The following is a 20,689-nucleotide window of genomic DNA, read 5'->3' as shown; positions in this document are numbered from 1 at the left end:
GCTCACTGGACTTGTTAACCCTTTACAGGCAAAAGAGACATGAAGTACTTCTGTTCTGTTAACTCCTACTATCTGTTTATGACAGCATATTATATAATATACGTAAAATCTTTGGATTCTGAATGAATTAAGACTGTAATCCCTAAATTATTAGATGCTGAAAATGCTTAAAGATAATTGTTCTTGAATTTACAACAAGCTCTAGGTTTTGTCCTAATACTTAAACTCTTATGATGTGTTAATTATCTCCACAGAGGTAATATACATGCAAACAAGTGTACAAATGTATCATTCTTGTGAAGCTTTCCTAGAATTACATTAAATTTACAAGAATTACATCAATTAAGTGTAACTGTTTGATTTCTAACCTTTATCTATTTATACTGAATATTTCTTTTCTTCAGTCAAAGGGTTCCACCAACAGTGGAATGCTGTCGTCCATTCCCATACTTCTATCTGTATATTTAATTATATCCATCTGAAAGAAACAACAACATTATTATATTAAGTCTAACCTAGGTAGTTCACTTCTGACTTGGTACAAATGTAATTCATTGTTTCCATGATTTATCAGATTATTTATGAAGTGAATCTTCCCAAATCTTTACCAGTCGCTCCATTCATAAATAATTTTAACATTTTTTATTTGTTACACATTTTAAACGGCCACAGCACTGATGGATTATTGTATATGGGCTTTAAAGATTTATCCTAAATTATATACTGTGTGACTGTAACAATTTAAAAAGGTGTCAAACAATAACTCTATTAGCATGAATAGTCATCTGTATGTATTTTACAAATCATGTGTATTCTTGCTAAAGATTGTGTGGGTGAGTTTTAGTTAATGAGAGTGATTTAGAACATGGCACTGTACCCAACTCATGCCAGCAGATACTACACAGTCTGTTTGAGCCAACAGCAGCTTTGGCAATGTGGCTCATTTGTAATTCACATCATCTCAGCTGTTCCAGTCCTGGGCTTCTCAGAAGGGACTGTCAGTTATGCAGAAGTGCACGATGGTACTGATTTGTCTATTTAAGAATTTTGACAAGGAACAGGTGCCCATCATGACTCTCTGGAACTTATATAAAAGGAACAAGTGCATCCTACACAGTGCTAAGCCATTCTCAGATAAGATCTTGTTTGTTTGTCATCAGTACCATATATGATCCATGGTTTCGAAGGATGCAGAGAGATCTAGCAATATCAACAAAGAATTTGATTTGTTGCTTAAGAGCAGAAGAAGGTAGTCCCTTAGTGCCATGAACAACAGGCAGTTTTCCTCAGGGCCATTTTGGTATCATTGCCAGGTCTGAAACATGACTGTGATATATATCTAGGATTTTGACAGATATTACTGGAGCTTGGGGTCTCAATAACTTTACCAAAGAAATTGAGATTGGAGAGTGGGTGGCATTCAGAGAGGCTGTTTTAAGGGTTGGCTTCTCCAAAGTCTGAGTACTGAATTCATTAGGATAACTGATAGTTTGCCTTTTTGAGGGAGTCACGGGTTATCTCAGTTATCAAGGGGACTAGGTGTTTCTCACTGGACTTCACTTCTCATGAAGGACAGGGGGTCAGTTTTAGAGATGCATGAAACACTTCTGCTTACCTTTAGCAAGCTGGTGCAGTTGTGTTTGAGAGGGACACAAAGGATTCAGTTGTGTCATATGCCCTTTTAGCTTTCTTTATGGCTGCTGAGTACATACTGTGACACAGTCAGACCTGACAGATCTAAAAGGGTGGTTGAAGGCAGGTATATCAGACTTAAAGCCCTTTTCCTATGAACGGAAAGAAGTTACCTCAGGTTAATTATGATCACCAGAGTCGAACACGTGATCTCTAAAAAACTGACCCCAGTTAGGAGAGAGAGGGGAAAGGAGGGATGAGAAGCAAGCTGCAAAACAGCTGTGTGCGACAAGGGGGAAGGGCTCCTCCCAGGTAAAGAGTTGTTTTTCTCTACAAGAGAAATCTTGTATTTATTTCTGTTTGGAGTGGGGACCTGAGTTCCCAACACAGTGTGGGTTAGAGAGTGTTGATGGCGATTGGTAGCAGCATAAGAGGAAGTACTCCAATGGGACTTAGGAAATTTGTCTGTTTGTTTAAAGAAACCTCGAGGCCAACCCTAGGGCCTGCTCTGTAAATAACGCAACATTAAAAATTAAACCTCCTTATAGGACTGATTTTCTCCAGGTCCCAACACCAGAGGAGAGAAATGCTAAGTTTTGCTATGATGAAAGAGTTGTGTTGCCACAATATGAAGTTGCATCTGGAGAATTTCATAGGTTGCCAAGTGGATCTTGCCTCATATGCACTTCACTCAGCTGGTTTTTTTCTTCACTAGGTAGAGTTCATCAGAAAAATCACAGTAATTTACAGAGATGGTAGGAGGGAAGGGGCTTTGGGGAGCAATCAATGGCTTCAGTCAGTAGTTGGTTGTAGTGTTCTGCTAGTTTGTCAACTCCTTCCAAACATTTTCTAGAAGCTTCATTCACTGAAGTGGAAATGATTGATTCTTTTAATCTTTATCATGAGAAGGTGATGGTCTCTGCAAGAGGACAGATTGTTGTCCACTCTACCTGACCCAATGCCGAAGATGAGCTCTAGCGTATGTTCGGTTTTGTGGATGATGCTCAAGACAACTTGAGAAAAATCTATGGTAAGTAGGAAATAGTGAACTATGTTGTTAGATATATTGTCTATGTGGATGTTCAGATCTCTCAGGACAATGACTCTTGAGAAGTCCATTATGATGTTAAATAAGAGCTCTGTTATTTATTCCAGGAATCTCACTAGCCTTCATTGGATTTCTCACCAGATTATCTGTACATCAAGGATATTCTTGTGTTTATTTCATCCCTGGATTCACATATTAGGACTGTACATTCAGATGACTTAATTTTCAAGCTGGGACTCTTCTTGCATTTGAGATCAAATGAGAAAGTATGGCCACATTGCCTTCTTGCCTCATGTATGATGCAGACAAAGACCCACCGGAGATAGTGAGGAGACCATCAAGCTAATCTTCACTTATGAGCTAACAAAAACAAAATTTGAGATTATGTGCCATATTCAATCCTGCACTAAACACAATCTTTCATTGGATTTCTACCCAGTTCAGAGCTGTACTTGGTCCTAGATCTACAGAGATGAAAGACCAGTAAATAATCCATTGTGACAGCTAGACACCAAAAAGCGACATGTCTTGAGGTGATTTGGTATATATTATACACTAAGTATGCATGTGATAAAACCTGTTGACCCATTGTACTATCTTATTTTCAGTATAAAGATATATACTGTAACTAAGAACAATATTGATAGATATAAATTTACCATATGGGTGCTTATATACACTCACAATTTATCCTCACTGTACCACATGCCACCACAACATGATTTACTAATATTCAGATAGATCTAGAGAAAAAAGGCACATAGCCAGTCAGTCAATTAAAAGCTGACACTTACATAACGGTTTGTACAGCTGCACTGCATCAAAATTTACAACACTTTTTCCCTCTGTAGTGCAGTCAACCATAACAAACGCTAACATGACACAATTCCACTCACAAATAAATGTAAGGACTAACATTTTGAGTTGAACCTAGCATATTCATCAAACAGCTTTGCAATTTATGATACTGAGCTGTTCCAGTATCAGAAAGAAATCAATAAAAAAGGAAAAGGGCAAGATTTTATGTAATACAAATAAAACAGGCTATAGCGCGGAGTGGTGAAAACTGTTCATTTCATTCATTGAGGATGACTGTACAAGTTGCTTACTGTTCCATTCTCATTTACCAGTTTTAAGTTTTCTGGCCTTCACTCTCTTTCACTATTATACTGTAACTTTTGGTAAATAAGGTTCCCATCTTTCCTATTTCAAAGTTTAATTCTCCTTCTAACTTTTATTACCAAACTAACATTCGCCTCACCCCAGCAAACATACACATACTTTAAGGCTATTTTAAATATTTAGTTCAGGCAAATGTAAACAGTCAAATAAATGAAATCTACAGAACTACTTATCTAAAAGATTCAAAGCCCCAAATTACTATCTAACATGACTTCAAATTATTAGACGTGGTGCAATAGGAATCTAATTTTCTATATTTGAATACGAAAATCCTTCAGAAGTATTAGATTTGTCAGTATTTTTCCACTCTATGTTGGATTGTAACTGAATCCTGCTACTTTAATTCCAGTGCTTTGCATGGTGTGGTCCTTCCCTAAATTAGACTTTAAGTTGTCATGTTACCACACCTTAGCTGCCACTTGCTAACTAACATGTTTTAAAAGTCTAGTCTAGACAAGGCACCCTACCTTTAACATGTACTAAACTAGTCAAGTACTAACATCATACTTTTATTCCTAATCTAGATACATGCATGGCAAATATGGTATACAAGTGTGATAGTCTTTGCTCATGGGGAGCATTGCCTAGCAGTCAGAGCTTAGGCCCTTCAACCTGCAGAGGGGGTTTTTGGGCCTTCCCATTGCACTGGGCCTCATGAAGGTGATACAAGGGTCTGATGCCCAGGAACACATTAAGGCTGCCTTTCCTAGGCCACTTCCTACCACTCAGCTGTTGTCCAAAGTTCATAGTCTACCCAAGGAGGCTGTGAAGGGGGTCAGCTCACCACTTAGCATCTCTTCGCAGCCAGGCAAGCACAGTAGCTCTCTCTCTCTTGAGGAGGCAGGTGCCTCCTCTTGCGTCTTGGCCCTCTGGCCAGGTCAGTCCCAAGTCTCTCCCCTTCCAGGATAGTCCATAAACAAAACACAGGAGCTGCAAGCTAGAAGTCTTTTCTCTTCCCTGATCTGTTCATAAGGATGCTGTTCTGCTACTTTTCAACTCCTCTTCCAGTCTGTGCATCTTTTGAAAGTGTGGTGGGGCCAAGCTAGCTGAGCCCAAGCAGTTCAACGGCTTGCTGTGGGGTTTGTATACCCCATCACAACAGGGTACACATGTAGTAATCAGAGACCTCTTTTAGTATCACTTGAGCTGCTGGAAAAGGGCAATAGCTGTCATAGCATTGCATTAATTTCTACATATTGATACTGCAATAGCACATAAAGGATCTGAGCCCCATTTTGCTAGGTGTTCTACAAACAATACAAAGACACAGTCTTTGATCCAAAGATCTTGCCATAAATACAAGTGATATACAACATCATCTGGGGGAGAGAGACACAAGCATATCACTTGCATATATGTGCAGCGAGGAGGCGCGGCCTCCCACCCTGTCAGAAGGGGAGAGATCTGAAATCACTCCCTGGTGGGCAGAACTAGGCCATGTATGGCCATCCAACCGGAAGCAGAGTGGTGGGACAGGAAGTGGGATTATAAAAGACCAGCCTCCTAGCCCAGTAGTGGGAGAACTGTCAGAGGAGTAGGACGTCTCAGAATAAGGTTAGGCTAGGGTTCAGGTTTGAATTCTGGTAAAACAGGTTATCATCACATGCTTAAATCAATAATATGGATCAAATTCAGTCCTCGTGTAATTAGATGCAACTCCTACTGACATCAGTTGAAAGCTCCAAATATCTGCTTACACCCAGTCTGAATCTGGTCTTGTAGCCGTCACAGCATTGAGTTTTCAGCTGAGAATACCCCTGTACGATCCTAAGAACCAGTTTGACACATAGTCATTCAAAGCTCCCAATACCACGTGTATTAACTTTTATGATATACAAAAAATGTCATAATGCTAAGCCGAAGTGTTGATGGTGTCCACTTGCTGTAATGTGTACTCTCTTATTCATATGTTTTTTCCTATAAGCAATGACATTGTGATAAGTTCATTATTTTCCTTTTTCATGTAAACTAAACTTCTCCAAAATAAGCACTGTAGATGGAATGAAACAACTCCTTCATTAATCTATGACATTGCTGATGTGAATGTAAGCAGAGGCTCTGGAGGATAAAGAAGCACAGGGATAAAAACTGTTACCCCACTATAACTCCATTAACCTGTCACATACTTTCTTCTGTATTTCCTTTCCTGTCATTATTGATGAGTTGCGAGGTGTTTCTGTGTAAACAGAAGATATCTGTCTCCTCTCTAATTGCTCATCATATCTGATTTTGGGAGCATCAAAATCTAGGCTTTGCATGCCCCATCTTTTCCTCATATAGAATGACACTCATGAGAAAGGAAAAGTTACTGAAAAAAGCTGGGGCATTTTTTTTTTTGTCACATTTTCCCATCAGTTTCACAGGGATGGAGATTTCCTGGCAGGGGAAATGGTGAGGCTGCATCAGTTGGGGACAGCCAGGAAGCACAGACCTGTGTCATGTTATGGTTCCTCCACCAGACCTACAAAGCAGTTTTCTTTCCAGATGCTCCCCCAACACATCTGGTGGCATAGTTAGCTACTTTGCCCCCCAATACTATCCTTTGTATGGAGAATTAATGCTAGTCTGCACCACATTAACTTCTCCAGTTAATTAATACAGACCATTATGTCATAGTGGACTTTAGATACCTTCACAGGGAGCATGCAGTATAGACTGGATGCTCGTCCACTAGATACCTGCATTTACTCACCGAACCCCCTAACATACACATGTGATGCCATATTGTGAACCCCTTATTCCCACTAGGGAGTTGTTTGTACTGATGTCAATGTGATTATTCCTGCAAGTAACTGCTCACTATTGGGAATAAAGGCTTCACAGCCTGGTCAACAGACAGATGCATCTCGCAAAGCTGCCACTCCCTTTGTTTTGCCCCCATTCAGCTCTCTTTTTTATATATTATAGCTACCTTCCACTGATGTGAAGGAAGCATTGTGGTTTATATCGCAGTTATATATATGCCACTGATTTTGTTTTTACACATTTAATCATATGACCTTATTTTTGTGCCTTTGAACTTCCTTTCTCTTATTGACCCTGTAGTCTATTTTTCATCTGGCTCCATCATTTATTTTGTTTTTGTTCTTTTAATTGCTAATGACAGGGAAAGGAATATAGAAAAAGTACACACTTCGCGAGATTTGGTTAATAAAACTGTCTGGAAAGCTTACCTGAGAGTTGCAATGGATTTTGAAAAGGATTTCTGAAAAAAATTTAGTCTTTTGCCCATTCCTGGAGATGTAATTGGCAGACACTGTTTGAATAAGAAATGTCTGAATGCCAATTATAATTCAATGAGGTAATGATGAATTGGTCTCTCTTAGCTTTCATTTTCTTGTTTCACTGCTTATAGGAAGTACACTTCTTGCTCGGCACATGCTTATTATTTCTGATCAACTGCAGCAAGAACAGAATGGGGTCTTGGAGATAGAGCTCTGAACACTGTCAAACTTGCATGTTAAGCAGCTGCACAAGAGGGCTGCAGATAAATGTTTTCACTAGAGAATGATTCAGTTACTCATCCTGTGGTGAGCAATGCTGATGTGAAGTAAACTTGAGTTAATGGATACGATCTTAATTTTTAACCCTTCTACTTCACTCTTACATAAAGACCATTGCAGAGGGAATATGAGTATAAAATAAGGTGCACTATTAGGGGTTAAATGGGTTACAGAACAGAGATAAGTGATCATTCTGAATATCACTTAACTGCTTTACTGTAAAAATGAAGGCAATATTTGCACAGAGATTTACCATAGCTCTTTAAAATTTTATGACTGACTAAGCAGTCCCTTTTATGCATTCCCAGGATTAACTGATCAGCTATGGGGATGTTCTTAGCATTTCATATCCTGACCTTTTGACTTTCATAATTGTATAAGAATAAAGAAAACTGGCATTTGCACAATAACATGTGCAATAATTGTTGCCTCCATTATTCTTCCTTTTGAATTTTACTGAAAGATTAAATGTGAAACTGGCTGCTCAGGGATATGGTCAATCATGCTATGAACTATAGATTTTCTGTTACTAGAGAATGTGAATAGAGCTTTTTGCCACTAATTTACTGTCCTGACTTTCATTTAGGAATGTAAAGTTAAACAAACAAAATCTAAGCCTCCCCCCACCAATTTTTTTTAAGTCTATAACTGTTCCATTACTAATCATTCTACTCTAGTATTTGGGTTCTTATACCAATTCCATAACTGTGGTACCCATAAACCACTGCACTCTAATACAGAAATTTCAGAAGTAAGTGATTTTGAAACCTTCAGTGTTATATGCTCTTGATTTTGGGGGTAAGGGGGAAAGCAGTCTTAACGTTTGCACATAAGAAAAAAATTGCAGTGTCTATAGAAGATCTTCAAACATAATATTTTGAATTTGTAAATTACACATTAATCTGTCACAGATAATTCTAGCTGCCATCTCCATGTAGTCTTTGTCCTTTTTATGTAATTAACAAGCATAGAAACATCAGATGTTAACTCTTTCCTAGTTGGTTCTTCAGCATAGGTGCAGGGAAAACCAACCAACATTTCAGTTCATTTTGTTTCACTGAAATCAATGGACAATTAAAAGTTCAAGAAAAATGAAGATGTTAAAATAACATCTCTTAACCCTCCAGAGTTCTACTCTCTGTTTCTATGCACAGTCTATTGCTTACTTTTCTAAGTAAAATGAGTTTTCACTGCTTTTTATTCTTAGCACTGCACACAATTCTGCTCTGGGCAAATGAGCTGGAATCTTTTTTGGCATTTACAATTCACAGAATTGTTAACTAAGTTCCAGTTGTGGAATCTTGATCATTGGTGATGATCCAGAATTAAAAAGAATCCAGATTCCAGGTTGAAATTTCCAGGGTAGATAGTTTAAAATATTTTTTGAAACAGAATCAATATTTTTGAAACAGAATCAAGAGAAAACTGGAAACCCAGAATACTTTTTTTTTTTTAAATGCTGTGTTACTTTTCAGAGTACAGCTGTAATTTCAGGCTTATGTTGCCTGGTACATTTAACAGAACAGCTCTTTAATCATCAATCAAAGTCACGGCATGTCAGTAGCAAGGCTGCAATTAATAAACAATTCCACTAATGGATATTTGGGAGGTAGATAGAAGGCGGGTAGGCCACCCAAATAGCATGGAGAAGTTGAATATCATTAGAGGGCATAAATTAGGTATTTTTTCCACAAACCACTTGCTTCTCCAACTTTGTCTAAAAGTGCTCTGCAGTTCTCTCTGAGTCACAAGAGAGCACTAGCCACGTAGGTTGTCTGACTAGAAAGCGTTCCTACTATTTATGCATTTTCCTTTTGTCTCTGTGCTTTATTTTCCTACTCCTTGAAGACCTCCTCTCAGGCACAATTCTTTCATTCCAGTTTGCAGAGAAACTGGAGAGACAGAACCATTTTGTGACCCAGCCTATAAAGTAATTCTCCAACCTAACATTACTGTGCAGCATCCCTGAAAGGAGTAAGCAGGTACTGCATGCTCACTACTTCCCATCCAAGCAAGTGGGCAAGGAGTGGTTGGAATGAAGACTCCACCCCAACCATGCCAGCCTGCACTGCTGAGATGGCACACATCAGGTTACTTATTCCTGACATATTGTCTCTCTGAGGAATCTTCCTCTTCTGCTCCTGGAGCAGTGAAGCTATGCACCACTCATTACAGAAGGCAGACTGTTAAAGCATAAGCCAGCTCATAAGTAGCAGTTAAGGTGAAATTTTTCCAAGGAGGGAACATTATGCTTGCAAAAACATATATAGCCTCTGCTTCTGCAAGAACCTGCATTTGCACATAAGAATAGACAATATGTGTAAACTGACATTTATGCATGTAATTTCTCATCTGCATATTAAAAAGGGCCTACTTGTGCACGCTAAGGTGCATGCACATGCAAGCTAGTGAACAGGGGACTGCAAACAGGGAAGTTTAAGAGGGGGAGAATGAGATCCCCTTGCTGAACGAACAAGATGCAAGTAGTAATCTTGGGGTGAGTGAGTTTGTTTGGCTGTTTGTGTTTTTCTTTCTCTTTGAGGTTATTTAAAGTTACAGGGTCAGTTGGGATTGTGTGTTTGCGGACTGTTTGAGCCTTTGTTCCCTAGGTCATCCTTGATCAGCCTCAGTCAGCCTTGTGATCACCCTCCTTCTGTGTGATTGAACGAGAGGATAGGACCGACCTAGGAGAAAAGGCCTTAAAAGCCATAGGCTAAGCCACCAAGGGGACTGTGCGAACAGGGGACCGCAAACAGGGGAGTTTGTAAGAGACAATAGTAATATAATTGCTATGGTTATGAAGGGCTACATTGCCAGTACCCACACTGCTCCTGTCTCCTCCACCTACATCCAGACCACGAACTTGACCATGGATACCCTACCCAGATCCTGTGGTAGATTTGCAGAGACTGTGGTCTGCATTTCCCATTCAGAAAGCCAGACTGAGGGGACTATCCATTGTGAAAGGTGTCTGCTGGTGGAATCTCTCAGGAAGCAGGCGGTAGAGCTACAGGAGGATGTGGCTAGGCTGAGGAGCATCCGTTTCCATGAGGAATTTATTGACAGTATTTATATGGAAACATCCAAGACTGAGGAAACTATCCATCTAGAGAGGACTGCTGTCATGCCACTGAAGGAGGAGGATATGGCTCTGTCACAGGGAGGACAATGGCTGCTGGTTACTTCTGGAAGCAGGCAGTGCTCCACCCCTACTGCCGATCCACCCACCATAGTGATGAACTACCGTTGTACTGTCCTGGCAACAAGCAATGCGGAATCGCCTCCCAAGGTGGAGGAGGCGAAGCTACATACCCCCAAGGCTGGGATGATCACAACCACAACTCCCAGGACAAAACATAGGGTAGCGGTCATTAGTGACTTGCTTCTGAAGGGGACAGAGGCACCCATCTGTCAGCCTGACATGGCATCTCGCGAGGTGTGCTGCCTTCCAGTGCCCATATCCAAGATGTTATGGAGGGATTGTCAAGGATCATCCAGCCCTCTGACTGCTACCCTATGCTACTCATCCATGGGACACTAATGATACTGCAAGGTATGACCTTGAGCAGATTAGAAGTGACTACAGGGCACTCAGAGTAAGGGTGAAGGAGTCTGTGGTGCAGGTGGTGTTCTCTTCGATCCTTCCAGTCACAGGTAGGGACCCAGACAGACAGACAGATGCAGCCAGGCATTCATCTCATAGATGCAAGGATGGTGTCGCCCGGAGGGCTTTGGCCTCCTTGACCATGGGATACTGTTCCAGGAAGGACTGCTAAGCAGAGATGGAGCCCACCTATCAAGGAAGGGGAAGAGCATACTTGGATACAGGCTGGCTAACCTTGTGAGGAGGGCTTTAAACTAGGTTCAGTAGGGGCAGGTGACAAAATCCTACAGGAAAGTCAAAAACATGGTGACCTGGGAGAAGGGTCGGAATCTGGGGGGGAGGGGGCGCATGGGCCATTATGGCAGGGATAAGGGAGACACAAGAGAGAACATAGAGGGGAAATCAAATCAGTATCTTAGATGTCTGTTTACTAATGCAAGAAGTATGGAGAATTTGCAAGAAGTATGGAGAAATTGTTGAGAATTTGAAAGTAGAAGGAAGCTTGGGTGAAAGTGATCATGAAATCATAGAATTTGCAATTCGAAGGAAGGGTAGAAGGGAGTACAGCAGAATAGAGACAATGGATTTCAGGAAGGCGGATTTTGGTAAGCTCAGAGAGCTGATAGGTAAGGTCCCATGGGAATTAAGACTGAGGGGAAAAACAACTGAAGAAAGTTGGCAGTTTTTCAAAGGGACACTATTAAGGGCCCAAAAGCAAGTTATTACGATGGTTAGGAAAGATAGAAAATGTGGCAAAAGACCACCTTGGCTTAACCACGAGATCTCGCGTGACCTACAAAATAAAAAGGCGTCATATAAAAAATGGAAACTAGGTCAGATTACAAAGGATGAATATAGGCAAATAACACAGGAATGCAGAGGCAAGATTAGAAAAGCAAAGGCACAAAATGAACTCAAACTAGCTATGGGAATAAAGGGAAACAAGAAGACTTTTTATCAATACATTAGAAGCAAGAGGAAGACCAAGGACAGGGTAGGCCCACTGCTCAATGAGGAGGGGGAAACAGTAACAGGAGACTTGGAAATGGCAGAGATGCTTAATGACTTCTTTGTTTCAGTCTTCACTGAGAAGTCTGAAGGAATGTCTAGTATAGTGAATGCTTAACGGGAAGAGGGTAGGTTTAGAAGAGAAAATAAAAAAAGAGCAAGTAAAAAATCACTTAGAAAAGTTAGATGCCTGCAAGTCACCAGGGCCTGATGAAATGCATCCTAGAATACTCAAGGAGTTAATAGAGGAGGTATCTGAGCCTCTAGCTATTATCTTTGGGAAATCATGGGAGACGGGGGAGATTCCAGAAGACTGGAAGGGGGCAAATTTAGTGCCCATCTATAAAAAGGGAAATAAAAACAACCCAGGAAACTACAGACCAGTTAGTTTAACTTCTGTAACAGGGAAGATAATGGAGCAGGTAATCAAAGAAATTATCTGCAAACACTTGGAAGGTGGTAAGGTGATAGGGAATAGCCAGCATGGATTTGTAAAGAACAAATCGTGTCAAACTAATCTGATAGCATTCTTTGATAGGATAACGAGCCTTGTGGATAAGGGAGAAGCGGTGGATGTGATATACCTAGACTTTAGTAAGGCATTTGATACAGTCTTGCATGATATTCTTATAGATAAACTAGGAAAGTACAATTTAGATGGGGATACTATAAGGTGGGTGCATAACTGGCTGGATAACCGTACTCAGAGAGTAGTTATTAATGGCTCCCAATCCTGCTGGAAAGGTATAACAAGTGGGGTTCCGCAGGGGTCTGTTTTGGGACCGGTTCTGTTCAATATCTTCATCAACGATTTAGATGTTGGCATAGAAAGTATGCTTATTAAGTTTGCGGATGATACCAAACTGGGAGGGATTGCAACTGCTTTGGAGGACAGGGTCAAAATTCAAAATGATCTGGACAAATTGGAGAAATGGTCTGAGGTAAACAGGATGAAGTTCAATAAAGATAAATGCAAAGTGCTCCACCTAGGAAGGAACAATCAGTTTCACACATACAGAATGGGAGGAGACTGTCTAGGAAGGAGTATGGCAGAAAGAGATCTAGGGGTCATAGTAGACCACAAGCTTAATATGAGTCAACAGTGTGATACTGTTGCAAAAAAAGCAAACGTGATTCTGGGATGCATTAACAGGTGTGTTGTAAACAAGACACGAGAAGTCATTCTTCCACTTTACTCTGCGCTGGTTAGGCCTCAACTGGAGTATTGTGTCCAGTTCTGGGCACCACATTTCAAGAAAGATGTGGAGAAATTGGAGAGGGTCCAGAGAAAAGCAACAAAAATGATTAAAGGTCTTGAGAACATGACCTATGAAGGAAGGCTGAAGGAACTGGGTTTGTTTAGTTTGGAAAAGAGAAGACTGAGAGGGGACATGATAGCAGTTTTCAGGTATCTAAAAGGGTGTCATCAGGAGGAGGGAGAAAACCTGTTCACCTTAGCCTCCAATGATAGAACAAGAAGCAATGGGCTTAAACTGCAGCAAGGGAGATTTAGGTTGGACATTAGGAAAAAGTTCCTAACTGTCAGGGTAGTTAAACACTGGAATAGATTGCCTAGGGAAGTTGTGGAATCTCCATCTCTGGAGATATTTAAGAGTAGGTTAGATAAATGTCTATTAGGGATGGTCTAGACAGTATTTGGTCCTGCCATGAGGGCAGGGGACTGGACTCGATGACCTCTCGAGGTCCCTTCCAGTCCTAGAGTCTATGAGTCTATAAGCAGAACAAACTTGAAATGCTAGTTAATAAACACAACTATGACTTGGAGGGATAATACGCATGACTGGAATATTAGTATAGACTGGTACAGCTTACTCAGGATGGAGAGGCAGGGAAAAAAGGGAGAAGGTGTTGGTGTGCCTTATATATTAAAATTGTATACATTTGGATTGAGGCTGAGATGGAAACAGGAGACCGACTTGTTGAAAGTCTCTGAGTAAGGATAAATGGGGTAAAAACAAGGGTGATGTCACAGAAGGGGTCTATTATAGACCACTTAACCAGGAAGAAGAGGTGGGTGAGGCTTTTTTTAAACAACAAAGTCATCCAAAGCACAGGACTTGGTGGTGATGGGGGACCCAGACATCTGCTGGGGAAATAATACATCTGAGCACATATTATCCAACAAGTTCTTGGAATGTATTGGAGACATTTTTTAATTTCAGAAGGTGGAGAAAACTACTAGGGGAAAGGCTGTTTTAGATTTGATTTTGACGAACAGGGAGGAACTGGTTGAGAATTTGAAAGTGGAAGGCAGCTGAAGTGAAAGTGATCATGAAATGGTAGAGTTTATGATCCTAAGGAATGGTAGGAGGGAATGCAGAACAATAAAGTCAATGGATTTCAAGAAGGCAGACCCTAGCAAACTTGGGGAGTTGGTAAGTAAGATCCCATGGGAAACAAGTCTAAGGGGAAAAATAGTTCAAGCGAGTTGTCAGTTTTTCAAAGAGACATTATTGAGGGCACAAGAGCCAACAATCCCACTGTGTAGGAAAGACAGGAAGTATGGCATGAGACCACTCTGGCTTTACCAGGAGATCTTCAATGATCTGAAACTCAAAAAGAGTCCTACAAAAAAGTGGAAACTAGGTCAAATTACAAAGGATGAATATAAACAAATAACACAAGTATATAGGGATAAAATTAGAAAGGCCAAGGCACAAAATGAGATTAAACTATATAGAGATATAAAGAGTAACAAGAAAACATTCTACAAATACATTAGCAGCAAGAGAAAGACCAAGGATAGGGTATGCCCATTACTCAATGAGACAGGAAAAAAATAACAGAAAATGAGGAAATGGCAGAAGTGCTAAATGATGTTTTTGTTTCGGTTTCCACCAAGAAGTTTGTTGGTGATTGGATGTCTAACATAGTGAGTGCCAGTGAAAATTAGGTAGGATCAGAGGCTAAAATAGGGAAAGAACAAATTGAAAATTACTTAGACACTTTAGACATCTTCAAGTCACGAGACCCTGATGAAATATATCCTAGAATACTCAAGGTGCTGACTGAGGAGATATGAGCCATTAGCGATTCTCTCTGAAGAGTCATGGAAGACAGGAGAGATTCCAGGGGACTGGAAGAGGGCAATTATAGTGCTCATCTGTAAAAAGGGAAATAAGGACAACCCAGGGAATTACAGACCAGTTAGCTTACCTTCAGTACCTGAGAAGATAATGGAGAAAATAATTCAGCAATTTGCAAACACCTAGAAAATAATAAGGTGATAAATAACAGTCATCATAGATTTGTCAAGAACAAATCTTATCAAACCAACCTAACAGCTTTCTTTGACAGGGTAACAAGCCTTGTGGATGGGGGGGTGGGGAAGTGGTACATGGGATATATCTTGACTTTAGTAAGGCTTTTAATACTGTCTTACATAACCGCCTCATAAACAAACTAGGGAAATGCAACCTAGATGGAGCTACTATAAAGTGTGTCCATAATTGGCTGGAAAACTGTTCCCAGAGAGTAGTTATCAGTGGTTCACTGTCAAGCTAGAAAGGCATATTGAATGTGGTCCCACAGGTTCTGTTCAATATCTTCATTGATGATTAGATAATGGCATAGAGAGTACATATAAAGTTTGCAAATGATACCAAGCTTGGAGGGGTTCCAGGTGTTATGGAGGTTAGGATTAAAATTCAAAATGATCTGAACAAACTCAAGAAATGGTCTGAAGTAAATAGGATGAAATTCAGTAAGGACAAATGCAAAGTATTCCACTTAGCAAGGAACAATCAGTTACACATATATGAAGGAGTTCTGCAGAAAGGAATCTGGGGTCATAGGGGATCACAAGCTAAATATGAGTCAACAATGTAACACTTTGGGGGGGGGGACCAAAAAAAAAGGAATATAATTCTGGGATGTATTAGCAGGCGTATTGTGAGCAAGACACGAGAAGTAATTCCTGCACTCTATTCTGTGCTGATTAGACCTCAACTGGAGTATCGTGTCCAGTTCTGGGCGCGACATTTCAGGAAAGATGTGGACAAATTGGAGAAAGTCCAGAGAAAAAGCAACAAAAATGATTAAAAGGTCTAAAAACCATGACCTATGAGGGAAGATTGAAGAAACTGGATTTGTTTAGTCTGGAGAAAAGAAGTCCGAGAGAGGACACAGTAACAGTTTTCAAGTACATAAAAGGTTGTTGCAAGCAGGAGGGAGAAAATGTGTTCTCGTGAACATCTGAAGATAGGATAAGAAGCAACAGGCTTAAATTGCAGCAAGGGCGGTTTAGGTTGGACATTAGGAAAAACTTCCTACCCATCATGGTGGTTAAGCGCTGGAATAAATTGCCTAGATAAGTTGTAGAATCTTCATCACCGGAGATTTTTAAGAGCAGGTTAGACAACACCGGTCAGGGATGGTCTAGTTACTACATAGTCCTGCCATGAGTACCATGAACTGGACTAGATGACCTTTCAAGGTTCCTTCCAGTCCTACGATTCGACTAGTAACACTTTGAGTGAGTACTGTCCTACTATTACCATTATAGTTTTGATAGTTACCGAAACTCAGATCCACAAAACAAAGACTTAAGTTTTCAAACTTGAATGCCTACAGTTAAGAACCTAAATCCATATGCAGGGATTTACATAGGGGGCCACTATTGAAAATGGAGCCTGAAGTCTGCTGTGGAAGTTCCAATATTCTAATAATTTTAGAGAGGTTATCTATTAGCACACTAATAATATGCAAAATACACCTCTTCTCTGCCTTGAGAGAGTGCCTTCCTTGTACCATGTCTGTGGGGCCTTCCGATTCCTTCCCATCTCATATTACCCTAATATCAGACAACCAAAGACCTTGTCCCTTCTTGAACACTGTAGTAGCATGGAGTGATTCCTTCCTGTCAGCCTTGGAGGGAGGCCACTCCACCTCTCTATGCCACCTATCGGCCAATTGACAAGGAATTAGCATGGTATGTGCCAATGGGGCAGATCAGGTAGATTATCAGTCTTCAGCCCAGCTGTGTCTTTGGGGCAGACGGAGTCAGGCTCAAGCTCCCTCGGCAGGGCAGAGCAACTGCAGTCTATGGCCCAGCTCCCTGGTGGGGCAAAAAACAAACAAATGGAGGCCATCTGGCCTAAACTGGGTAGGCTGCCACCTCAGGAATGGGGCTGGCAGCAGGGGGTAGGAGGACCCAGACCCAACCTACTCCACCAAGTCCCAGCCCAAAGCCCTAACAATGGCGAGTAATCCTGCTACTGGGTCAGCAGGGATCCTCCTGAAACACAACACAATCAGACTAATATCTTGTTTTTCTCGGCTATTTCCTATCCCTACCTGTTTGAAGGGCTTCGTTGCTCACGGGCCCTCAGACTCCTCAGAGTATTCGGCAGCTCCTCAGGGTATTCCTCCAGGGGCAGGGGTTGGTACAGCTCGGTCTCTGGCTCAAGGGTCAGCAATAAGGCAGAGGAATCCAACTCCTTCCCTGGCTCTCCCTCAACTGAGCTGGAGGCCCCACATCTTATACTTCCTGTTCCACGCCTCTGCTTCTGGTGCAAAGGTTGGGCCTGACCTGGCTCCGTCCACCAGAGGGCAGGGAGTATCCTGTCAGCGTCAGAGGGAGGCCACTCCACCTGTCTACAGACACAGTTCCTGAATTCAAGTACCTGGTTGTTTAAGTTCTGTGATCATCTCTCTCTACTCCTTGGTTCACAGCATGAAAGAGAAGCTGGGACCTGCAATGGAAAGACATGGTTCATAGTGGGAGTACAGGGTGGGAAAGGAGAAGTAATATTCCTGGAGGAAAGAGAAGTGGAGCTAGGTTAGGATTTGCTCTAGACAAGAGTCCTGAGCTGGCCAATCCTCCAACCACCAGAAACCCTCCCTGCTCCTGCCATGGCACCATCGAGTGACCACCAATCCAACCTATGAAAAAGGCCTTCCATGGAATCAGTGTCAGACAGCATTAATATTGGAGACTACCTGGCTCCCAGTCCTATCCTCAGACTCTCTCGCTCTGAATGAAAAGGCTTAAAGTGTCACCCTTTTCCTCATGCCACTTTGCAGTACTTTAGATAGCTAGATTAGTATAACATCTATTCAAGCAAGAGTAGTACAGTGGAGAGCAATGGCACACATGTTAAATATTTGTATAATATATGTAAAGTCAGGACACCCAGATTTGCTGACGAGCTGATTTATTTTCCAGCAGTACATATAATCTGTAGTAATGGGATATTACTGCAGCAAAGTTCATTTACTTAAAGTAAAATAACCACAGCCCACACCTATTCAGAAATTCTGTACTAATTCAGACAGGCCTTTATGTACTGAACTTGTATTCTCTGGCACCACTGTTAATATTTAAAGGGATTTAAATGCATGCCATTAGTAGAAAATGAAGAGATTACTGGTTAAATAAGAACATGAAGCAGCAGAGACCTTTCCCGGTTCCAAAACAACTGGCTTTAGATTGTAGACAAGAAAAGACCATATTCGTAGGGAAAAAAAAATGAGAAAAATATGAGACAAATTTTTGTTTTGCTTTAAATATACCTGTATAATTAAGTATTCACAGAATGACAAGTATCCAAAGAAGCGCTCAGAGGAGTTTTCCATCCCTTCTGCAGCCTGTGGCTTGTTTGCAGTTTTTGTCCTTAAAATTCTTGATTTCCTGCCATTCCCCTTATCAGCCACTTATACTTTTTATTCCTTTCTAGCCTCAAATATGAATTAGTCCCTGTCTATACTAGAACATAAGAAGGCCATCTTGGGTCAGACCAAAGGTCCATCCAGCGCAGTATCCTGTCTTCTGACAGTAACCAGTGTCAGGCACCCCAGAGGGAATGAACAGAACAGGTAATCATCAAGTCATCCATCCTCTGTCACCCATTCCCAGCTTCTGGCAAACAGCAGCTAATAGCTGCTGTTTGCCAGAAGCTATCCTCCATGAACTCCATCCTCCAGACCTATCCTCCATGAACTTACCTAGTTCTTTTTTGAACCCTGTTGTAGTCTTGGCCTTCACAACATCCTCTAGCAAGGAGTTCCACAGGTTGACTGTGTGTTGTGTGAAAAAAATACTCTCTTTTGTTTTAAACTTGCTGCCTATTAATTTCATTTGGGGACCACTGGTTCTTGAGTTATGAAAAGGAATAAATAACGCTTCCTTATTTACTTTCTCCACACCAGTCATGATTTTATAGACCTCTATTATATCCCCCCTTATTTGACTCCTTTCCAAGCTGAAAAGTCTCACTCTTATTAATAGCTCCTCATATGGAAGCTGTTCCATACCCCTACTCATTTTTGTTGCCCTTTTCTGAACCATTTCAATTTCAATACATCTTTTTTGAGATGGGGTGACCAAATCTGCATGCAGTATTCAAGATGTGGGTGTACAATGGATGTATATAGATACAATATGGTATTTTCTGTCTTATTATCTGTCTCTTTCTTAATGATTCCCAACATTGTTTGCTTTTTTTGACTGACGCTGCACATTGAATGGATGTTTTCAGAGAACTATCCACAATGACTCCTTAATCTCTTTCTTGAGTGGTAACAGTTAATTTAGACCCCATCATTTTATATATATAGTTGGGATTATGTTTTCCAATTTGCATTATTTTGTATTTATCAACAATGAATTTCATCTGCCATTTTGTTGCCCAGTAACCTAGTTCTGTGAGATCCTTTTGTAGCTCTTTGCAGTCTGCTTGGGACTTAACTATCTGGAGTATAAAAGTTGCACTAGTTTAACCAGATCAATTTAAAATCAGTCTGGTGCAAAACCATAATGTAAATGCACTGAAGGCTTGTTTACACTTGGACATTTACCAAAATAATTATTCCAGAATAGTTATTTTGGTAAATATCTAAGTGTAGACAGACCCTTAGATTGGTTTAACCGTGCTTAAACTGTTTTAGCTTGCAGTAGTCAATCTCAGGTTGCCCATGACCAACTAAAACCATTTATGGGTGTTAAGATGCATCTATAGTAGCTGCTAAGTAGTATTTAAATTTTATTGACTAATGCAAGTTTTAGACACACTGAGAGCCTCAGAGACATTGTTTTAGGCTGTTTGCAGATTCAGGAAGATGATAGTGCATTAGTTAACATTCAGGTCACGTTTTCAAGGTTCTCTTTGCAACCAAAAAGGCTAGACACTTTTTTTTTTAAAGTGAAAACCTACATTCTCAAGCAAAATTCTGCAGCAAGGGCCAGATTCTATAGGCGTGGAACTGCACAAAACACAGGATCCTGAATATAAGTAAACCGATCACACAGTGTCCAGCACAAGATAACCACATACACTAAAGACCAAGTCTTGCCCTCCTTCCTCATGGAACATATAAAAAGATTGATTGCACTATGTGATTCCACTTTTGTGGGAAGGGGGACAGGCTGCTCAACAGAGCCCTGCAAATCCACGCATATTTGCAGATCGAATGCAGATACAAATTTTGTATCTGCGCAGGGCACTACTGCTCAGAATCTGCACGCTACACTTCTGCAGCCTATGTGCACCTGTCATCACCTAAATGAATACCAGAGGATAGTCCAACTGGGGCAATATGCAAAGGCTTGGCAGCATGCCTGGCAAGAAGTGAGGGTGTGACAAGGAGATCATAGAATCATAGAAGATTAGGGTTGGAAGATCCCTCAAGAGGTCATCTAATCTAATCCCCTGCTCAATGCAGGACCAACACCAACTAAATCATCCCAGCCAA

At 40.8% G+C, this 20,689-nt stretch overlaps 1 protein-coding gene across 7 annotated transcripts in view; it reads right to left on the bottom strand.

Moving 5' to 3' along the window:
• AOPEP (aminopeptidase O (putative)) overlaps window positions 1-20,689 on the bottom strand; it is a 350,923-nt gene that overhangs the window by 317,009 nt on the left and 13,225 nt on the right. For 4 of the 7 annotated variants that reach the window (XM_030566094.1, XM_030566098.1, XM_030566100.1 and 1 more), the window contains exons 2-3: window positions 17,294-17,691; window positions 369-478 (exon numbers count right to left, since the gene is read on the bottom strand). The gene's annotated coding sequence lies outside the window, so the exon portion shown is untranslated. Of the gene's footprint in view, window positions 1-368; window positions 479-15,154; window positions 15,183-17,293; window positions 17,692-20,689 lie in introns of those variants that run through there. The other 3 variants (XM_030566096.1, XM_030566097.1, XM_030566095.1) reach the window with 3 other exon arrangements.

The sequence above is a fragment of the Gopherus evgoodei genome, chromosome 6 (genome assembly GCF_007399415.2).
Source record: "Gopherus evgoodei ecotype Sinaloan lineage chromosome 6, rGopEvg1_v1.p, whole genome shotgun sequence".
NCBI classification, from domain to species: Eukaryota; Metazoa; Chordata; order Testudines; family Testudinidae; genus Gopherus; species Gopherus evgoodei.
Note: the sequence above shows the minus strand (reverse complement) of the source record. Positions and strands in the feature narration are given on the sequence as shown.